At 37.6% G+C, this 17,603-nt stretch overlaps 1 protein-coding gene and 1 pseudogene across 2 annotated transcripts in view; both read left to right on the top strand.

Moving 5' to 3' along the window:
• SLC9A9 (solute carrier family 9 member A9) overlaps positions 1-17,603 on the top strand; it is a 582,632-nt gene that overhangs the window by 318,809 nt on the left and 246,220 nt on the right. The window lies entirely within an intron of this gene.
• LOC134730052 (hsc70-interacting protein-like) lies at positions 9,884-11,124 on the top strand (annotated as a pseudogene).

Raw genomic sequence — 17,603 nt, 5'->3', positions numbered from 1 at the left:
GCAAAGAGCTGAACACAGGAATCTGAGCCCAAAATAAGTCTAAAAGAGGGATATCCAGTTTTCTCTACATTGAGTAACTGTCATTCCTGCAAAGCCTGCCTATGGAAGTGGTTCCTGGAGGAAAAGACATAGAAATGATTTTCTCCATTTCTCTCTGGCTTTCAGTGTTCTTCCTTCTCCTCCAACTCCTACTCTCCAAAGATCTACTTTCAGTTACAGCCAATTAGCCTTGGCTGTACCACGATCCAGCCTAGCCTGGTGACAATGCCTCTTACCTTGTTCCAAGTGCACACTACCCAGTTCTTGACATCAAGTGCCATGCTCTGTCCTACTAATCCTGCCCCTTACCTCTACCTGGACCACTGCTTCCTGCAAAGCAGTCTTCTCTGTGGTCCTCATAGCCCTTTGGTTGTGCCCCACTGCTGAGGCACTGAGGGAAGAAGGGTTAAACATTGGGAGGGATGAGGACCTATTGCTAAGTCTTGAAGAGTCTTGAGTCTTGAATGTGGTGCTAAGCAGTTTGGCTTTTCTTCGGTAGACAGGAAGGAACCAACCAAGATTTACAAGCAATGGCATGAGCACATCTGTGTTTTAGAAAGAAAAAATATAAGATGGACTGAAGCAGGGAATCTATAGGAATATCTTCATTGTATGAGACCTGACAAATTTTGACACAATGCCACTAAGCACATACTATGTGGCACAAAGACAACTAGTCAAGTAAGTGAAAAAACAAACTCAACCTAATGAAGTTCCTTCAACCTTGTGCTACTGTTATCTAATTTTTACTCTCCTGAACCATTAGAAAATTCTAATAACAAAAAACACAAGTTGTCAAGTTTTGTCACGTGTCAATAAAACACTTTAACCATATTAGAGGTACTGTGCTTCAATATGACTGATGTGTTCAGTTAAAATGCTGAAGTTTATGAATCTTACCATAAAGCTTGAAGAAGAACAGTGGAGATACATTACATGCTATCTGTGAAAAATGGTAAAAATAAAAAGCTAAAATGAAAATATTGAATCTTTGAGAGAGAAATGCAGGCACCGAAATGTGCTATCATCTCATCACTATTCTCTATAGGCTTGTGGATTAGACAAGTCGTATATGTCTAAAACTGCATAGAGGGTGTTTCAGAACTAGAGATGTAAAAAACTTACTTTAAAATAAGAATAGAGCTCTCCAGTAAACCTAATCATTCTCACAGGGCAGATCGGCTTTAAACGAATGTCACACTTATCTATATATAGTCCACAGTTCCCCAGGGGTGCCCAAGCCCCTTACCCCACAAGAAGCTTGATATATATTTCAACACACAGAATAACATATACTTTGCCCTAAGACTTCCTTTTATGCTTGCTAACTTCAGGATCCTCACAATGGCTGCAAACTCCTAATATTTCAAAGACTGTCTACATTAATATCTTTCAAAGCCTCAAACCCTGGCAAGGAACAAAAATTGTTTTTGAATCGGCTTCAAGAATTAATATTAGAGAATAGGAGGTTTTTCCTCTCAGCAAATTGAAGTTGAATAAATTGTTCTCTGTCTCCTTAAAATGGAATTGGTTGCTCGAGGTGAGCTCTGCTGTGAGGAGGCAGGATGCAGCAGCACTGTGAAGGATGATGGCAGGGACAATGTGTGGGGCAGGAGGGGGCCTTTCTTCTCTTAAATTAGGGGCAGGTCTGTTTCTTTAAACCTGGCATAGATGCTAAAATGTAGGAAGTAAGTATATTAGCTTGGAGTTGCATTAAAAATAGCTGGAATTGCTGGGCTATTACCACCTCTTTTCTTGTGTTACCAAATGCCCACAAAGCAGCCTGCCCCTAAGCATTCCTGGGCAGCCATTCATGTCCTCATGGCTGTGACACACATGAATTGAAACTTCCATGTGCAGAGACGCAGATGGCTCCCTTCTTTGGAAGGAGAAAACAAACCCTCAAGACTTCCTTTTGGTGCTTCTAGGCATCTGCTTTGCCCACTATCTTCCCCAAACAAGAAGATGTGACTGTGGTTTGAGGGTTTAGCTTCCCCTGTGGATTTAAAAGACCCAGACATCACAGCCACTGGCCAAAAGGTTTCAATGATGGCTTTGATTTAGTTATATCTTTCTGTTTATAAAAATGACAGTACTGCATAGTATATTCATAAATGTAAAACAGAGTAATAAGACTCAAGGACAATTCTGTTGCCTAAAGGCAACCACTGTAACTGCTAATATTTTGACATTTTTTTCCTTCCAGTCTTTTGTAGCTATTTCATTTATCAAGAATAAACTGTATATGTACAATTTTGTATCCTGCACGGTCTGCTTGACAGTTATAACTAAGAATTTCCCCATTAATTTTAATTTCTCTTTTTTCTTTTGTCATTATTGGTCAAATAAATGTAACTAGATATCATTTACTTTTCTTCTCTCACATCCTGTGGATTTTGATTATTTCATTCTTTCCTGTTTACGCATACATTTAAATCAGATTCCACAAAAACTCACTGACATTATCTAAGTGAAGGGGCATGTTTGAAAGGGACAACATGTTCCTTGGTACTCACAGACTCAGAAATATGCTGCAAGGTTGTGATGACATTTGAATGCTATTTCCAGAGTAAATGATGAAATACTTCCCCAGGAGACACATGGAGCGAAGGGCAGCTTGTGGGATGATTGGGAAGATGAGACTCATATGCTACCTCCACTTTCTAGAGAAAGTATCAGTCACTAGGCTGACAGAGCCAGATTAGAGTCTACACTTGCCACTTAGTTGCTGTGTGATCTTGAATATGTCACTTAACTTTCCTAAGCCACAGAGGCTTCATCTACAAAATGGATCAGATAGCATCTACCTCACACAGGGATATCGTTTGGCATATAATCAATGCTTACAGAAGCTTTGTCCTCACTGTTCACAATGAGGTATTTTCATAGTTGATCTGTATTAATGTAAATGATAATTTATTTTAGAAAGAGAAATAACATTTAACATAAGTCTAAAAAAGATAAGAACTAGTTCTTAAATTAACTTCATCCTCCTTTGGTTAGCATTTTTTGCATAGGTAACCCATATTTTGCCTAGGCTTGCTATTTCTTTTGACATCTATATAGCATTCAATATGTTTTGTTCATTGTCTTAGTCTATTTTTCATTGCAATAACAGAATACTTGAGACTGAATAATTTATAAGGGAAAGACTTTTTTAGCTCATGATTCTAGAGGCTGGGAGGGCCAAGATCAGGCAGTCATCTTTGGCTAGCTTCTGATGTGGGCTTCATGCTATCGCATCGTAACATGGCAGAAAAGCAGAAGGAGAAATAGACATGTACAAAGAGGCAAAACAGGAGAGGCAGGCTCACTTTATTACAAACTATTCTCATGAGAACTAACCCAGTCTTGAAAAACAGACATTAATCCATTTTAATCACTTCGTAAAGTCACTACCTTTCAACACTGTCTCACTGGGAACCAAGTCTCAACATAAGTTTTAGTGGGGACAAACCATATTCAAATCATAGCTTCATCTTGATAGAGATGTATACTCTTAAGAAATCTAACTAAACAAATTAGTCATAATGATAGGGGCTCTGGAAAGTCTGAATGATTTAGTGTAGATTAAATTATAGGGCCTCATTTCAAAAAAATATGCATAAGCTGATTTTAGTACTGTCAAACATTTTCAAAATGGCCATTGACCTATAAAAAAGAAAATGTAGTCACGGCACAATCTCCTCTGTTTATTAAAGCTGATCTGTTTCTCTCTCTGCATATTCTCTATTCTCATCTCTCCCTGACCATATTCACTGACCATCTTGCCCTCAGCTTGACAGAGACAACTGAGGCCATCAGTTGGATAAAAAGTCTATTAACCTTGATCTCCCATCTCAGTTCAGCCTCTATCCCTCTCCTCTTCTATCTCAGCAGGGTCTTGGGTCTCAGTGAGTTGGGTCATCCTTTCCATCCCCCACCCCTCATATTTGTTTCTTCAGGCTCTTAGATCTCTCTTAGTTTTTTTTTTTTTTTTTTTATCTTCAGTGTAGCATTTTTCATTGTAGATAATAGGAGCATTCTTCAAAACCCCTCTCTTCACTTGGTTTCTCTGAAACACCCAGCCCTTTCTTGATCTTCCTTCTACATTCTGGTCTTCCTTTCTCAGTCTTCTATCTGACCTGCTAAGGCATTAAAGTCTACATTCAGAAAGGACCACAGAATCCTGTTCTTTCAGCATGTCAGAAAATAACAGTACCATTAGATATCATTGTTTGACTTAGGTGGAAGAGACATTTATATTCAACTCTTTCTTCGTTTTATATAGCTTATATGGCAGAATTAAAAATAAATATATTTACCATCAATATTTTATTACATTTTTATTGCCTACTTACCTTAGGTATAGAGAATATTCACAATGTTGTCATGATTTATTGTCTTCCAACAATTATTAATTGGGAATCCCTATGGGCTGGACATTAAGAGGATTATGGAAAAATATAATGATAATGATTACCCTTCATCGATCCTTTCATGTTTGCCAGAAAGGGAAATATATAACAAGTTTGCACAGTAGGTATTAAATTCTCCAATTTTACATAAAATAACGTTGGGACTTCAAGTTCACAAGTTCACACAGCATGCAACCGAAGAGCTGGGATTCACGCTGTGTCTTCCCACCTCAACACTTTCTTTATATGACTTAACACTAAGTATAAGAGATCTTAACAGGTACAAGTTATGAGGAGGAGTGATTACTATGATTAGCTTGGAGTTTTGATAAAACTAATTATATAATTGTTTTTACTTATTGATTTTTTCTGAAATTAATAAAAATATGAAGTTCTTCAGGGTTTTGGAGTATTGTAAAAGAAAAAAGCTATTTCTATACAGATTTTTCATTTCAATGTACAAGTTGATTTCTTCCTGCCTTATAAAATCATATACTTTGAAAGCAAAGCTAAGCATTGTTTTGTAATAATAATAATAATAATTCATTTGAAAAAGTTCAATGCTGGCCTTTTGTTAGTCACTCCCAAGACAAATGGACTAGGAATTTTTATATGATTCTGGAGGTGCTAAAGCTCTCTCTCCCTGACAGCTCATTAGTTATTGACATTTTCTCTTTTTCTCCCCATGGGATTCTGGGACTGGAAGAGACCTTGTTATATAGTCCCCATATGAAAATAAGCAATGACCTGGGACCCAAATGAAATCACGAAGGCCTAATGAGAATCAGGAGGTGCATGTAATGAGAGGCAGGCAGTGGGCCTAATGAGATACTTAGCAGACTCTGTCTCTTCTTTCTATTAACCTTTCTCTCTTTTTCAGGGTAATGATTTAGGGTGTGTTTTATTGGAATTTTTAGCATATTTCCTCTTACAGTTTTTTATATTTTTATAGTTTTCTAGTGTACTGATTATAATGGCATGAGGTGGCAAGGTTGTCTTAGTATAGGTAGATACAAGGGCTGATGTTAAGGTGAAAAGGGAAGCCTTTAGTAGGTCTGGCTGTTTTCCTGACACCCTGAAAATGCCCAGTCTTTTGTGATCTTGGAAGCTGGTTTATTTATATTTGGTGGGAATATAAATGCTACAGATCTTGCTCCTAGACAGGGAAGATGAGATGATAGGGGATGCCAAGTGACAACTCATATAAAGTGATAGTATGTTGTGAAGGTGCAGTCTGTGACAGTTTCTAGAATCAATGGAAAAAGAGCTGGGACCAACTAAATGCCTGTCATGAGTATAGGAAGGAGAAGTTGTGGTGGCCATATTAGATTTTGGGCATTTCTGTGTAAAAAGACCATAAATCCTTGAAGGCAAGAATTGTATATCTTGGCACAAGGTAGTCAACTAATATTTAGAAATAAATAGGGATTGAATTAAAGGGATACAAATAATGGTTTTAAACTCTTTTCAAGTCTGATTTTTGGGATATATTTGTTGGTAAATAGTTCTTAAATGTGAGCAACTGTATCTACAATATCTCAGAAAGTATTGGTGTGTTTTAGATGGAGAAAGATGTATTCCTAAGAAATTTAAACCTCAAGTTTGACTATGAGGTTTGTGGTTTAAGTTTATATTGCTATGAGGTCGAGAGACACAAACTGAAAAATCAATTTAAAACATAATCTTAGGTTGGACGTACTCTTGGAACAACTGGCTAAAACAGTCAAAAAGCATCTTTGGAGGACCACAGTCTCAGCCAAGAGCACAAAGATGTCACCTTCACTACAGCCCCACCAACACGAGCTCACAATCCAAAATCTAAAATCTGCAAGGAAACAAATCATTGAGAGACAGCAGAGTGGCAAACAACAGAATTAGACCTCAAGATTTTTATATAATATAATAACTAAAGATTATAAAGTTTGTATATATATACTTAAAGAAATGAAAGATGAAAACAAAAACATAAGAAATGAATTATTAAAATAAAGAGCAAACAGATTGAAGGAATTTGAGTACTTATAAGGGGTATTAAGAGTAATCCACCCAAGGAAAATACATGTATCATAATAGAATATATAACTTTCTACGCAGAGGAGACATAAGAAAGAAAAAATTAATCAATACAAAAGAAGGCAGGAAATGGAAACAGCAACAAATATAAAAGTATAGAAAAAGGCAGAGTAATTTGAAAGCATGTGGTAGAAATAAATTCAAATATATCAATAGTAAACAAAATTGTAAATGAATTAAGCTCATACATCAAAAGGGAAACACTGTCAGATTTTACTTTTCAAACTTGTTATTTAATTATACATGAAGAAAAGTGCATATATGTATGGAACTTATTGAATTCTTACAAACTGAACTCAACTGTATAACCAGCATCCAGATCACAAAGTATAACATTACCAGCCTCCTAGAAGCCACCTTCATGCCCCTTTTAGTGACCCCTTCCTTCTCCCTGAAAAAGGGTAGCTGCTGTCTTGACTCAATAAGTATAGATTAGTTTTCATTTATTTACCTAGATTTGATTAAAGATTTAAATATGAAACACAAAAATCATAAATTGTTTAGAAGACAGTTTTTATCATTTTAGTTTGGAAAGAATTCTAAAGCACAAAACATTATAAAAGATTGGTCAGTTTGATTACCTTAAAATAAAGAACTTTTGCTCTTCAGTTATTTTAATTTAAATAATTAAAGAATATAAAATGATATAAATTCTAGTCACAAACAGGAGAAAAATTTGCCATTTGACATATGACTATCAAAGGATCAGTGTCCAGAATAAAGAATTACTTCAGTTCCATAGGAGATAAGCTACCCATTAATTTAAAAATCAGCAAAATAAATGAGCACGTGTTTCATAGGAGAGGAAATCTTAACGGCCATCAGTGTATCATAAAATGTTCAACATCAGTGGTCCTGTGGGGAGTTCAAATTAAACCACAACTACTAGATTAGGAAAAATGAAATATACAGTACAAGGTTAAGAGCACAGACTGGAGTCAGACTAGCTGGGTTCAGATCCCTGATCCATATACTAGTTTTGTGCTCTTGGGAAAGTCACTGCACTTCTTTGGGCTTTTGTTTTCTCATCTGTAAAGTGAGGCTAATGATTCTTCCTACCTAATGGAATTATTGGGATAATTAAATGAGTTATGTGTTTGTGTGTAAAGTATTATAACAGGACCTGGCATGTTATAAGATCTATTTTTTAACTATCTTTATCAGTTTGGACTGCTATAACAGAATACCACTGGGTAGTTTAAACAACAGTTATGTCTTACATTTCTATACTCTAAATCCAAGATCCAAGTGCTGGTAGATTTGTATCTGGTGAGTACTCGCTTCCTGGTTTGCAGGTGGCTACCTTGTTGCTGTATCCTCTCATGATGGACAGAGGACAGGTCTCTCTCTCTCAAGTCTATTCTTATTAGGACACTAATCTCATAATAAGGGCTTTGTCTCATGATCTCATTCAAACTTAATTACTTCCTCCCACAAATGAATACCATCACAGTAGGGATTAGTGAGTGCTTCAACATATGAATTTCAGGGAGACACAAACATCAGTCCATAGCACTATATTAGCAATTATGACTATGGGATGCCCTTGGATGACTTCTGTTTTCTATCTATACTCATTTCCTAGATGATCTGATTTAGACTCATGAATTTAAATACCACTTATTTACTGATAGTTTCCAAATATACATCTCCAGCCTGGAGTCTTCTCCTAATCTGTAGTCTTGCATATCCATTTGCCTTCTATATCTATTATGCATCTTAAACTTCACACATCCAAAATTGCCTCCCCCTTTCCTCCCTATTCACTCACCCAAAAGCCTATTCAAGCATTAACTTCCTCATTAGGAGCAATTCTATTCTTCTATTTGTTCAGGCCAAAAATGCAGATGTCTTATTTGATTTATTTCTCTTACATCCCAACTTTGGTCCTTCAAAAAATCCTCTCACCTCTCTCTACTTTCAAAATATATACAGAATTGTGTCTCTTCTCACTAGCCCCATTGCCCCCATGCTGGTCCAGGCCACTAACATCTTCCACTTGGACTATGACAATAACCTTCTAACCAGCCTTTCTACTTCAGCCCTGACCCTCTCTAGGCCTATCTTAATAGAGTAGCTAGAATGATGGTGTTAAAGCATTATCAGATCATGTCCCTTTATTCCTCAAAACCCTCTAGTGCCTTCTCTTCTTCCAAACTAAAAGCCAGAATCATCGTTAAGTCTTGTACATTCCTAGGTCACCTGGTTCCTGATTCCCACACTTATCTCCTCTTCTTCCATTCTACTTCTTGCTCCAACCTTTCTAGGTTCCTTGATGTTTCTCAGGGTCTTTATCTTGCTCTTCACTATAACTAGAGTGTCCCTCTTCCAAATGTCCACCTGGCTTGCTCTCTCACTGTTTTATTTTTTTAGGGAAAGAAAAAGCCAAATAAGCCTCCTTTCAGTGATACCTTTGTTGTACACTACCTAAAATTTCAACACCTACCTCAACATTTTATCTCCCTTTATGCTTTCTTTTTCTACCTTAGCTCTTGTAACTATCTAATATACTAGATGTTTAAGTTATTTGTCTTGTTTATTGGCTCTTCCTCATAATTTATGTTCCAAAAAGGCAGGTTTTCTTGTCAGTTTTGTTCACTACTGCATCTCCAGCACCTACAACAGTAGCTGGCACACAGTAGGTCCTCAGTTGCTTTTTGTTGGATGAATAAATAAATCAACAAATGTCAAGTTTGGGCAAGGATGTGGAGCAGCTGGAACATTTGTTTACATACCACAGGTAGAAATGTTGTTGTGACACAGGAATTCCACCCCTAGTAAATACCATCTAGTTAAGCGCTTCCTATGCACATCAGGAGACAAGTACAAGAATAGTCAAAGTTCCACTGTTCCACTGTTTGTTATAGCAAAGAACTGGACACAACCAAAATGTCCATCAACAACAGAATAGATGTGTGGAAACACATTTCCACTTATTTATATCATATAGCAAGGAAAATGAGTTAATCATAACTATAGCCAAACCATGTGGGTGAATTTCAAGAACTAAATTTTGAGCAATATATGCAGCATTATTTCACTTACGTAAATTTGAAAAACAAAAAACCAAATAATACATTTTTCTGTGATACTAAGATATGTAATAAAAGTATAGTGAAAAGCAAGGTAATCAGGGACACAAAATTTAGGACAGTAATTACTGCAGCGGTGGACACGATGGGATGGAATCCCAGAGGAGTAAAGAGCAATTCTGAAATATAAAGGTCATGTTATTTCTCTTTGACTGTATGAGGAGCATATAGATATTTGTTGTATGTTTTTATATTTCACAGTTATAAACATTCCATAATATCTACTCAATAGATAACAAATAATATTACATAAAAATCTAAAGAAAGTAGTTAAAGAGCCCTTTCTGCGTGGTCATGCTGAGCCAGCGCCTGGGCCTGGAACCGGGCTGCAGCCCCTGAGCTTCGCCCACCACCTCCCTACCATGGACCCCCGCAAAGTGAACAAGCTTCGGGCCTTTGTGAAAATGTGTAAGGAGGATCCGAGCGTTCTGCACACCGAGGAAATGCGCTTCCTGAGGGAGTGGGTGGAGAGCATGGGAGGTAAAGTACCACCTGCTACTCAGAAAGCTAAATCAGAAGAAAATACCAAGGAAGAAAAACCTGACAGTAAGAAGGTGGAGGAAGACTTAAAGGCAGAAGAACCATCAGGTGAAGAAAGTGATCTAGAAATTGATAAAGAAGGTGTGATTGAACCAGACACTGATGCTCCTTAAGAAATGGGAGATGAAAATGCGGAGATAACGGAGGAGATGATGGATCAGGCAAATGATAAAAAAGTGGCTGCTATTGAAGCCCTAAACGATGGTGAACTCCAGAAAGCCATTGACTTATTCACAGATGCCATCAAGCTGAATCCTTGCTTGGCCATTTTGTATGCCAAGAGGGCCAGTGTCTTCGTCAAATTACAGAAGCCAAGTGCTGCCATCCAAGACTGTGACAGAGCCATTGAAATAAATCCTGATTCAGCTCAGCCTTACAAGTGGCGGGCGAAAGCACACAGACTTCTAGGCCACTGGGAAGAAGCAGCCCATGAACTTGCCCTTGCCTGTAAATTGGATTATGATGAAGATGCTAGTGCAATGCTGAAAGAAGTTCAACCTAGGGCACAGAAAATTGGAGAACATCGGAGAAAGTATGAGCGAAAACGTGAAGAGTGAGAGATCAAAGAAAGAATAGAACGAGTTAAGAAGGCTCGAGAAGAGCATGAGAGAGCCCAGAGGGAGGAAGAAGCCAGACGACAGTCAGGAGCACAGTATGGCTCTTTTCCAAGTGGCTTTCCTGGGAGAATGCCTGGTAATTTTCCTGGAGGAATGCCTGGAATGGGAGGGGGCATGCCTGGAATGGCCGGAATGCCTGGACTCAATGAAATTCTTAGTGATCCAGAGGTTCTTGCCGCCATGCAGGATCCAGAATTTATGGTGGCCTTCCAGGATGTGGCTCAGAACCCAGCAAGTATGTCAAAATACCAGAGCAACTCAAAGGCTATGAATCTCATCAGTAAATTGTCAGCCAAATTTGGAGGTCAAGCGTAATGCCCTTCTGATAAATAAAGCCCTTGCTGAAGGAAAAAAAAAATAAAGAAATTGACATGCTATTTATTAAACAAGAATTTCAATTACTCAATAAACAGAAATTGCTCAAACTCACTATTAATCAGGGACTACAAATTAAAATGATTATAAGATAATATTCATAGGACTGAAAAAAATTTTAAGTTGCTCAGATTAGGAATTGGTAAGGTTTTAGGAAAGCAGATATTCTAACACACTACCCAAGAAGATGAAAAATTATATACTCATTTAAAGGACAATTTTGTAGTATCTATTAAAAGTAATCCTGTACAAACCTATGACCAGCAAATTTACTCTCAGCATATTTTCAGAATGATACCTATTTTAAAACACATGAAAATACACTACTACTTTAATAAATATACCTCTCTCAATAAAAATATTTTACATAGGGTAGGAGAGGCAGGAAGCAAAGAAGGGTAATCAAAGGAGACTCTGTCATCAGTAGTGCTCTAATTTTAAAAGCAGATTTATGTATTTGCTTGATTGTAATTAATTTTATAAAATAAATATGATAAAACCTGCATACCCGAATTTTCCAGATGCAGCTAATTACATGTAGCATTTAATTGAAATTAAGGCATTTATAGCCTTTAATGTTTATGTTAAAAGGCACAAGAGACTTAAATTTAATGAGTTAAGATACCAGTGTGAGAGGTTAGAAAAAGAACATACAGAACAAATCCAAAGAATGCAGAATTTAGCAAAAAATAAAGATGAAAGCTGACATAAAAAGAAATAGATAAGAAAACTGAAACAAAGAGGATTAACCAAGTCAAAAGTTGTTTCATTGAAAAGACAAATAAAATAGACAATTTTGATAAGTCAGAGAGAGAGAGAGAGCAAAAATAAGCAATGCTATAAGAGAAGAGCATGACTGGAGGTGCTGTGGAGATTAAAAAGTAAGAACATGTCGTGTACAATTTATGCAAATACATCAGAAAACTTAAATGGACAATTTCCTAGAAATGTATAACTGACTATCTGAAGGAAGAAAAAAACCCTAAATAGCCCTGCAATCATTCAAGAAATTGAGTCAGTAGCTAAAAATCCATTCACCCAAAAACACAAGGCCCAGAATTTTTCCTAGGTGAGTTCTACCTAACTTTCAAGGAATAGATCACTCCAATTTTATACAAACCGTGAAAGAGAAAAGACAAAAGAGAAATGCACCTCAAATCATTTCATGAGGCTAGGATAATACTCCAGAAATGAAAATCAGTTTATGTGAGTAACAAAAATGAAAAATATATGCCAATTTCGTAAACAGAGATATAAAGGTTGTAAACAATCAACAAGCCAAATTCATCAATGTAAAAAAATACATATGACTAACCTGCATTTATCCCAGGAATATAAGAATAATATTAGAAAATTGTGAGCATAGTTTACTACATTAACAAATGAAGAGAAAATAATCTCTCAGTAGATGCAGAAAATGCATTTAATAGAAAACATTCAAGACATATTAATTTAAAAATGTTTGGCAAGGTATAAAAGGGAAGAACTTCCTCTGTGTGATACAGTATCTAGTGGGAAAAAAACTGTAGAAACATTGTATATGCTGGTGAGCCTTCGGAAGTGTAATGCCTTTTGTAGACAGTCATACTTCATTTTATTGTGCTTCTCTTTATTGTGCTTTACAGATACTGCAATTTTTACAAATTGAAATTTTGTGGCAACCTTGCTTGGAGCAAGCCTCTCTGCCTCATCTTTCCAGCAGCACGTGCTCATTTTATGTCTCTGTGTCACCTTTTGGTAATTCTCACACTATCTTAAGTTTTTTTATTATATGTGTTATCATGAGCTGTCATCCACAACCTTTGATGTCACTATTGTAATTATTTAGGGGCATTATGAACCATGTTCATATAAGATGGCAAACTTAATAGTTGTCTGTGTTTTGATTGCTCCACCAACTGGTCATTCCGCCATCTCTCTTGCTCCTCTCTGGCCTCCCTATTCACAACAACACTGAAATTAGGCTAACCAATCACCTTAAAATAGCCTCTAAGTGTTTAAGTGAAAGGAAGAGTTGCACATGTCTGGGTTGAAATCAAAGGCTAGAAATGATTAAGCTTAGTGAGGAAGGCATGTCAAAAGGCAGGACAGGCCGAAAGCTAGGCCTCTTGCACCAAACAGCCAATTTATTGATGCAAAGGAAAAGTTTTCTAAATAAATTTAAAATGCTACTCCAGTGAACACACAAATGATAACAAAAAAAAGCAAAACAGTCTTACTGCTGATATAGAGAAAGTTTTAGTGGTCTGGATAGAGGATAAAACCAGCTACAACATTCCCTTAAGCCAAAAGCCTAATGCAGAGCAAGACCCTCCCTTCAATTCTGCGAAGGCTAAGAAGCAAGAAAGCTGCGGAGAAAAAGATTGAAGCTAGCAAGGTTTGTTCATGATGTTTGAAGAAAGAAGCTGTCTCCCTAACATAAAAGTGCAAGGTGAAGCAGCAAGTGCTGATGCAGAAGCTGTAGCAAGTTATCCAGAGGATCTAGCTAATTGATGAAGGTGGCTACACTGAACAACAGATTTCCAGTGTAAATAAAACAGCCTCTACTGAACAAAAATGCCATGTAGGACTTTCATAGCTGGAGAGAAGTCAATGCCTGGTTTGAAAGTTTCAAAAGACAGGCTGACCTTCTTGTTAGGGATTAATGTGGCTGTTTACTTAAGTTGAAGACAATGCTTATTTGCTATTCTGAAAATCCTAGAGCCCTTAAGAATTATGCTAACTCTACTCTGCCTGCCCTATATATGGACCAACAAAGCCTGGATGACAGCACATCTGTTTACAGCATGGTTTCTTTGAAGAAACCGCCATTGAGATCTACTGCTCAGAAAAAAAAAAAAAAGGTTTCTTTCAAAATATTGCTGCTCTTTTTAAGGATGAGTTCATGTCCTTTGTAGGGACATGGATGAAGCTGGAAACCATCATTCTCAGCAAACTATTGCAAGGACAAAAAACCAAACGCCGCATGTTCTCACTCATAGGTGGGAATTGAACAATGAGAACACTTGGACACAGGAAGGGGAACGTCACACACCAGGGCCTGTCGTGGGGTAGGGGGAGCGGGGAGGGATAGCATTAGGAGATATACCTAATGTAAATGACATTAGGTATATCAGTTAATGGGTGCAGCACACCAACATGGCACATGTATACATATGTAACAAACCTGCACGTTGTGCACATATACCCTAGAACTTAAAGTATAATAAATAAAACATAAATTAAAAAAATTGCTGCTCATTGACAATGCACCTGGTCACCCAAGAGCTCTGATAGCTATGTGCAAAGAGGTGAATGTTGTTTTCATGCCTGCTAACAAATATCCATTCTGCAGCCCATGGATCAAGGAGTAATTTTGACTTTCTTATTTAAGAAATACATATTGCAAGGCTATAGCTGCCATGGAAAGTGATTCCTCTGATGGATCTGGGCAAGTATATCTAAAACCTTCTGGATAGGATTCACCATTCTAAATGCTATTAAGAACATTTGTGATTTATGAAAGGAGGTCAAAATATCAACATTAACAGGGGTTTGGAAGAAGTTGATTCCAACCCTCATGGATGATTTTGAGGGATACAAGACTTCAGTGGGGGAAGTAACTTCGAATGTGGTAGGAATAGCAAGAGAACTAGAATTAAAAACAGTCTGAATTGCTGCAATCTCATGATAAAACTTGAACAGATGAGTTGTTTCTTATGGATGAGCAAGGAAAGTGGCTTCTTGAGATGGATTTTCAAGAAATTCCATCGTGAAGATGCTGTGAACATTGTTGAAATGACAACAAAAGATTTAGAATATCACATAAACTTGGTTGATAAAGCAGCCGCAGAGTTTGAGAGGATTGACTCTAATTTGGAAAGAAGTTCTATTGTGGGTAAAATTCTATCAAATAGCATCACATGCTACAGAAAAATCTTTTATAAAAGGAGAGTCATTCAATTTAGCAAACTTCATTGTTGCCTTATTTTTAGAAGTTGCCAAAGCCACCCCAGCCTTCAGCAACCACCAGCCTTATCAGTCAGGAGCCATTAACATCTAGGTTAAGACCCTCCACCAGGAAAAAGATTATGATTCACTGAAGGCTCAGGTGATTGTTAGCATTTTTTAGTAATAAAGCATTTTTAATGAAGACATGTACATTTCTTTTGTTTGTTTTGTTTTGTTTGTTTTTTGAGACAGAGTCTTGCTCTGTCACCCAGGCTGGAGTACAGTGGCACGGTCTTGGCTCACTGTAACCTCTGCCTCCCAGGTTCAAGCAATTCTCTGCCTCAGCCTTCCGAGTAGCTGGGATTACAGGCACCCACCACCACGACCAGCTAATTTTTGTATTTTTAGTAGAGACGGGGGTTTCACCATCTTGGCCAGGCTGGTCTTGAACTCCTGACCTCATGATCCACCCACCTTGGCATCCCAAAGTGCTGGGATTACAGGCGTGAGCCACCGCACCCAGCCATGTACATTGTTTTTTAGACATAATGTTATTGTACACTTAATAGACTACAGTATCATGTAAGCATAACTTTTATATACACTGTGAAACCAAAAATTGTGTGTGACTCATTTTATTGCTATATTTGCTTTATTGCAGTGGTCTGGAACCAAACCCACAATATCTCCTGTAGTATGCCTGTAGTTTAAGTATTCTCTTTTTGATATATGTTTTGGTGGTTTTCCACCCTTTTCATTTTAAGTAGTTAACATCCTAAACGTAAATCTATGTCTACTTGTTACATTATTTCCTTAGGATAAATTCTAGTAAGTGTAATTGCTCAGTTCAAGGTTTTAGATCCTATAACGTTTTATTACATATTCCTAATCTCCGTGCAGGATGATTATACAAACTTTCAGTGCCACCAAGCAATTCCTGAGAGTTGCCTTTTATTAATTTTATTCATTCAGCAGATATTTATGGAGCATTATGATATGCTAAGTTCTCCGCTGTGAGTTGAGGTTCAGTGACAAACACAACAAATATGGTTGGTGCTCTTGCTGAGCTTACAGACAAGTTTTTGGGCTATCCATACATGTTGTTTGAGAAATTGCCTGTTTTGTGACTTTACCCTTTTTTTGGAGTATTCAGTTTGATTTACCACAAGGTGAAATTCCAGGGTATTCAGCATCTGAAGTATAAGGCATATAAGAAATGATATGTCTTTGGGTAGAATGACTATTATTTTCTAGACCAAATATAGAACAAATGGTGGAAAGACACAATTATGTATAGATGCAGATAAAAGACCAAAGTGTCTGAAAATAGGTCAGTCCCAAGAAATCTGAAATGAATGATTTCTTCATCCAAGGAAAGGAGGGTGTGCCACTTCACAGACAGGCTGAGGGCTTAGGCCACAGACTACATCATACCCCCAGTTATGCCTGGACAAGGTCCTCCAGTATTGCTGGAGTAAAACATTGTTGAGTTAATACTGCACAAGTGGTCTGCCTCTTGGGCCACTGAGCCTTGGCTTAGTACTCCTAACACGGGCTGTAATTTGACTCAAATTAAACTGAGCATATTTCCCTGTAGAGAACACCTCAATACCATTTATCATTCTCAATCAGCAATTCCAACTTCAAAAAAGAATACAAAAATCAGTGCTGACGAGATAGCAAATAGCTTCAGCTGCTGGCTCCTTCCTCCCCAATTAAACCTGGAGGGACTGCATAATTGAGGGGAAGCTGGGAGCTGAAGAAGTAATAATTAACTAGGAGAACACCTGGAAAGGCCAAGGTTGTCTTAAAGGTCGTGGGGGGCAAGGGAAAGGATGGCCATAGCTTGGACAGTAGCCAGAAACAGAAGTAGGAAGAGAGGTTCAGGCAAAGATTTTAACTTCTGCCTTCCCCTCTTTACCTCACTGTTTTGGGGTGATCATCCGCCCACCCCCACTGCACCAGCCCAAGGCATCCATTGTGGTGTCTGGGGCCAAACAACTTGATGGAAGTGCGAGAATTGCCCGTGGGCATTCTTTTCTCGATCTTCTGCACCCCCAAATTCTCTGGGCTAATGGAAGATGGAGGATCTGAAGAAATCGTGTCTTTTCAGTGTTGCTTCATTCTAAAGATTTAAAGGCAAATTCCTGACAGGAATTTCTTGGAGAAGTGAACAGGCAGACGTTGATGGTCAAAAATTTGGTTGTGTTAAAGCTTTTCTCCAACCTGGAGCTTACCCTTTTCCTTCTGAAAATTACTGAGGGGATATTCCAGTGTGTATATGGGCCTTTCCCCACATACCTTGCCTAACAAATTTGACCCCAGGAAAATGTGACTCACAGGCCAAAACAGCAAGATGTTCAATGCATACAACCAGTAGAAAACAGACCAAAAGCTGAACATAGAACATAAACATGAAGCAAAATTACTGGAACATATGGACCAAGAATTTAAAATGGGCATAATTAGTATCCTTAAAGAGATAAAGGAGAACGTTAGTAATATGAAGCAGGTACAAGAAGACGTAATAAGAGTCGGAT

The sequence above is a fragment of the Pan paniscus genome, chromosome 2 (assembly GCF_029289425.2).
Source record: "Pan paniscus chromosome 2, NHGRI_mPanPan1-v2.0_pri, whole genome shotgun sequence".
Classification (NCBI taxonomy): Eukaryota; Metazoa; Chordata; class Mammalia; order Primates; family Hominidae; genus Pan; species Pan paniscus.
This window is presented reverse-complemented; position numbering and strand designations above follow the sequence as displayed.